This window comes from Neopelma chrysocephalum, unplaced genomic scaffold (genome assembly GCF_003984885.1).
Source record: "Neopelma chrysocephalum unplaced genomic scaffold, ASM398488v2 Primary Assembly neopelma1_25, whole genome shotgun sequence".
Taxonomy (NCBI): Eukaryota; Metazoa; Chordata; class Aves; order Passeriformes; family Pipridae; genus Neopelma; species Neopelma chrysocephalum.
The window spans coordinates 22,249,688-22,254,909 of record NW_020897694.1 but is presented as its reverse complement, the minus strand read 5'-3'; the positions used below and the strand labels follow the sequence as shown (position 1 = coordinate 22,254,909).

The 5,222-nt window shown below is 39.7% G+C and overlaps 1 long non-coding RNA gene across 1 annotated transcript; it reads right to left on the bottom strand.

Moving 5' to 3' along the window:
- Nucleotides 1-2,550: 2,550 nt before the first annotated feature.
- On the bottom strand, nucleotides 2,551-4,505 carry LOC113963335. Its single transcript, XR_003532753.1, has 3 exons — nucleotides 4,402-4,505; nucleotides 3,959-4,007; nucleotides 2,551-2,817 (listed from the first exon to the last, which is right to left on the bottom strand). It is a non-coding gene; the product is annotated as an uncharacterized LOC113963335 (long non-coding RNA).
- Between the last annotated feature and the right edge of the window lie 717 nt (nucleotides 4,506-5,222).

The window sequence follows — 5,222 nt, the reverse complement described above, 5'->3', positions numbered from 1 at the left end:
TGTGAGGCCATCCATCTATGAGATGGTCACTTTAAACAAACCTACGTCCTGAGGACCTCACTGCTATTGTCCAAGCTTGCTTGGCCCTGGCAGATGAACCTTAGGATTAAAGGGTGGGCTCAGTTCAGCGCATGCTGTGTCTCACCTAAAAAATCCATTGCGCAGGCTTGAAAGGTAAAAGACCTTTCCCAAAATCTTCGTTCGCGAAGACTGGCCATTATTATTATAATTTGACCAGTGATTAATCTTGGAATCAGATCCTCTTCCCCCGTCTCCTTACAAAAAGCAAATGTACTTACATGGTCTCATAGCTGATTGCTTGTGGATTTGATGTAAGGTAGCACCGCCACAAAAAGTTGGGAGAGCATTTTGGAACAATGAGTTGTCACAAAACTGCCAGTGGCAGGTACGTGCCTTCTGTTACAGTGACACAAATTAATCCATGGTGGTTTTGGAGTACTGGAGTTTATTGAAGAACCACTGACATTAGAGCTTAATAAAGACCTGTTAAGACAGGGGAGGGGGGTAACTCAGGATTTTATCAATACTTCCCTTGGGGTGGATTAAAGCGAAACGACACTAAATAATCGGTGTCTGAAAACATATATTGCCAAAATTTATTTTAACAATTTTGCATCATCAGGTAAACCAGCGTTTTGGGTGTTGTCATATAACGATGCAACATAAAGATAACCTTTGGGGGGGGGGGGAATGCACAGGGGAGAGAAAACAGGATAAGAGTAAAGAAAAGATGAGAGTGAAAAAGAAATGTATATAGTCACCGCCCACTGGATCCCGCGATGCAGCTTGGCAACCTTGAGAGCGATGGTCACTCACTGAAGTCAGCAATGCAGCTTGGCAACCTTGAGAGCGATGGTCACTTAGTGGATCCAGGAATGTAGCTTGGTAATCTTGAGAGCGGTGGTCTTGATCCGCAGGCGGTGGGGGAGAAGGAAAAACCCCCACACCCCAAGGAGCTGTGAGTTATTATATCCATGATCAGTGTCATGGGCCATGTCTCAAGCCTCCAGCCTCTCCCTGGGCTTGCACAGAGCTTCTGGGTCTGGCCTGGTTCCCGCCTTTTTAAAATTGGCAGAGAGGGGGGTGGGCCCAGCTGCCCATCTGAGGTATCTTCTTGCCTTTTTAGGGTCCAACTGCCCATCTGAGGTATCTTCTTGCCTTTTTAGGGTTCAACATCTTCAGCTCTGAAGGGAGGGATGGGCCCAACTGCCCATCAGAGGCATAATGCAAAAGTCAAAAGCCTGCAAAAGTCCCTTGGCAATCCTAGAATGCATAAATCATTAACTATTTCAGTCTCTGACAAGATCCTACTTGATTATTTCACATGCTTACTCACTCACCTAGCTCACAAAAAGGGAGTCCGAAATAGTAAAGATGTGCTTTTAGAAGAGCTAGATGCCACTTAATGGAATCTAAATTATTCAGTCCTTTACTCAGAAGTAGTGTTACAATATAGTTTTCAAAAGACAGTTCAAATCAATGAAAAAAACAAAATGAAATAATTTTAAATTCTGACTCAATGGCATAGTTCAGCTCCAGGTTGCAGTATGTAAATAAAGAAGCATACAAAGGGATGTTCAATGAGAGCAAGTTGTTCAAATTCACCTTCATAACTTCATTTTTGTCAGTGAAAATCTAGAGCTCTATGAAATGACTTAAACATAGGCAGATGCCCCAGAGTATCTGAGACAAGTACACCAAGCTATGAGAATAACACAGAATTTGTGAAATATCCATTGTCATCTTTTGCTACTGCTCAAGGCCAGAAGGAATATCTTAGAGAAACTGAAATTAGATTAGATATCTGTATTTATGCAAATAAATACCACTCTAAGAGTAAAATTCAGTTGTGTCTATTTAAGTATCTAGTGTCATTTGAGATGCCTTGGGCTAGCAAAAACATGATACTGGAAACCAACATATTTCTGGAATAACAGCTGGAGTGTTTACATACTTGGATGTGGTAAGCTTATTTTTATTCAAACTTGAGTACATGAGAGCCTTGCCCAAGATCTGTGATTTACAGATTCAAGTATCTTTTATCTCAGAACAGATTCAAACATGCATCTTTCACTAATCTGTAAATTATTTTCAGTGACAGCATCCTCCACTTATGTTGAACCTGTGCAATTTAATTTAAACCTTTTTGGACCATAAATGACCACCAAAAAAAAAAGCATTATGGTACAGTTTAACAATTAAATTACTTCTTGTGCTGGTTTTGGTTGGTACTGAGTTAATTTTTCTCATAGTAGCTGGTATGGGGTTATGTTTTGGATTTGTGTTGGAAGCAGCGTTGATAATACAGAGACGTTTTTATTACTGCTGAGCAGTGCTTCTACAGAGTCAAGACCTTTTCTGACTCTCACAGCACCTCACCCAGTAAGCAATCTAGGGATGCTCAAACAGTTGTGAGGAAATAGAGCCAGGACAGCTGACCTCAACTGACGAAAGGGATGTCCTGTACTGTATGCCTTCCTGCTCAGTCTATAAACTGGGGGAAAGGAGGAAGGGGGGGAACATTCAGAGTGATGGTTTTTGTCTTCCCAAGTAACTATTACATATGTTGGAGCTCTGTTCTCCTGGAGATGGTTGAACACTTGCCTGCCCGTGGGAAGTGGAGAATGAACTCCTTGTTCTGTTTTGCTTTAGTTCACGGCTTTTGCTGTACCTATTAAACTTTCTTTACCTCAACCCATGAGTTTTCTCGCTTCTACCCTTCCAGTTCTCTTTCCCATCCCACTGGGGGCAGTGAGTGAATGGCTGTGTAGTGCTTAGTTGCCAGCTGGGCTTAAACTACAACGCAAAAAGGTTCAGGTTTTCATTTTCTGAAATGTAGTTTCACATTCCACGATGTTATTTTGAATTTAAGGCCAAATATTATTAACAGTGTAGCCAGTGTCACTGTTTGCAAAATTATATCCTATTGAATAAAACATGATTGAAATCCAACTCAAAGGGTTGTATTTCAGCTTTCACTGAATAATATACTCCTTCCTTCCAATAACAAAATCAAGAAATGGGGTAAAAACAGCACCACCGTAACTCCATACATTTTCAAATTACCAATTTCGGATTATTTTTATGTAAGCATAACACAAACAAACTTGAAAAATATAATAGATGGTATTGTTGAAAATATACTGTTCTCTCTTTTTTTCCTATAAAATCAGAAAATAATTAGATTAACACAATTAAAGGATTAAAAATTATCCTTCTGAAGTATGAAAATTCTGTAAGAATGCAAAAAATGACACGTATTATTTCATGGTTATAGCTTGAAGTTTTTGATGTCTGTCAAAACGTATTTTCAGAGATTACAGTAGAAGTGACGCTATGTAGCTAAACTGTTTAGCTTCAGTTCATCAATAACATCAGTCATCATAATCTAAGGATAGGGCTTAAATGTTTTTATAAATAGGAATTATGGTGAGATTTTGGTGGAAATTTCCATGACAGTTCTGAATGAATTAGTAATGATCAAATGATCACTATTAACACAGTGAATATCAAATGTGTTGAAAATTATGGGACACTTGAAATGAAATAGAGAAACAATAAAACAAATTCTGACATTATGAATTCATGTAGTGCTAATCCTAATAGCATGATCATAGTTATTTCATTTGGTATTTTCATGGGTGCAATATGCATATGTTCTGATGGAGATGCAACATAAGTATCAAAACATCCTTAGTGTCAATGTCTTGCTTTGTTTACATCAAAGAACACTAAATATTTTGAAAAGTGATTATTTCGACATATAAACTGGTTTCTTGGTAAATGAAATAAAATGTTGTTTGCTTTTAACAACAAATCAAAACCAAATAAAAGAAAAAAAACAAAACCAAACCAAAACAAACAAAAAAAACCCCCAAAAAACCAAAATAACAAACAAACAAAAAAAAAAAGAAAAGGAACTACCATTCGCACTCACATAATGTTATTGTTTTCTGGCCTCTGCTAGCTGAAGGATCACAATCCTGCTGTTCACAACATGGAACAGTATAATGAATTTGAGAGGGATAAGTTACTGAAGACATTATCAAGAAGAAACTAGCTGCATACAGAAGGAATAAAAGTACTAAGAGATGATCAACTTAAAAGTATTATCACCTTAATATACTTATGATAGGAAAAAAACTAGTTAACACAGGGAAATAAAAAAAAATAAAGTAGCCCCACAATCTATGGTAGATTTAAAAATAATTCACATAGGTTAAATTTACTTTCATCTTCCTTTGAAGACGATAGACAATATTGGATAAAGTCCTCATGTAAGCTCAAGATATCATGCACCCCAGTGTAGCCAGAATGAAAAGTAGAATGAGAAGAAAGTCAGTCACTGAGGCAAGATACTCTGGAACCAGGCCTATTTACAGCGGAGCAGTAGATCTTGGTGCACAAGAGGGTTTCCTGGGGCAGAGAATCACCATGAAGGGGAGGTGTCAGCAGCTCTTGTGGAAGCCTGGGAATTATGACCGCCCCCACAACTGCACGCAGTTTTGGGAACACAAGTGACCAGGAACACTGTGATCAGATCAGGCAAACAGGACATGGGGTGTCAGTGAGGGTGCAGTGCAGCAATTAGCAGTTCACATGGAAGGGCACACACGGTGTTGTTACCCTATCAGCTCGAGGTGAGTTCAACTTGTGGTCATCATCCTCTCAGAAGGAGCTTAGTTATGGTATCCACCTGACAGAAATCGATGACCTCTGCATCTGCCAGAAAGGATGTGGCAACCCAGACAGAGTTTCCATGAAAACATGCAGCTGTCCAGGTCTAAGGTGCAGAGAGTGCTAGAGCTTTTCACTAGTACCTGATGGTAGTAGTGAGAACAACTGTGTGAGGCGTGAGCAAGTGGCCAATTTGTTCAGTCTCATGGCAGAACTATGAGAGGAAGTACAAAGCTTAAGGAATATCAGGGAATCTGAGAAGGAGAGAGACTGGTGGAACCATGCTCTGCGCTCCTTGAGACAGAAACAGGAACAGCCACTAGAAAATAAAAACAAATCAAGGCGGATCCTGTATCCTTCCCTTGCCAGGCTCAAAGAAAAGGTATGAATGGAGGCAAGTCCTTGATCAGGGTGACAGGCAAACCCCCTCAATGCCTACCTTGCTGTCAAGGGAAGTCCAGGGTAGTGAGGGAAGTTGATGGGGGTTTATGTGGCTTAAGCTAGGTGAGAAAACCCCCAATACC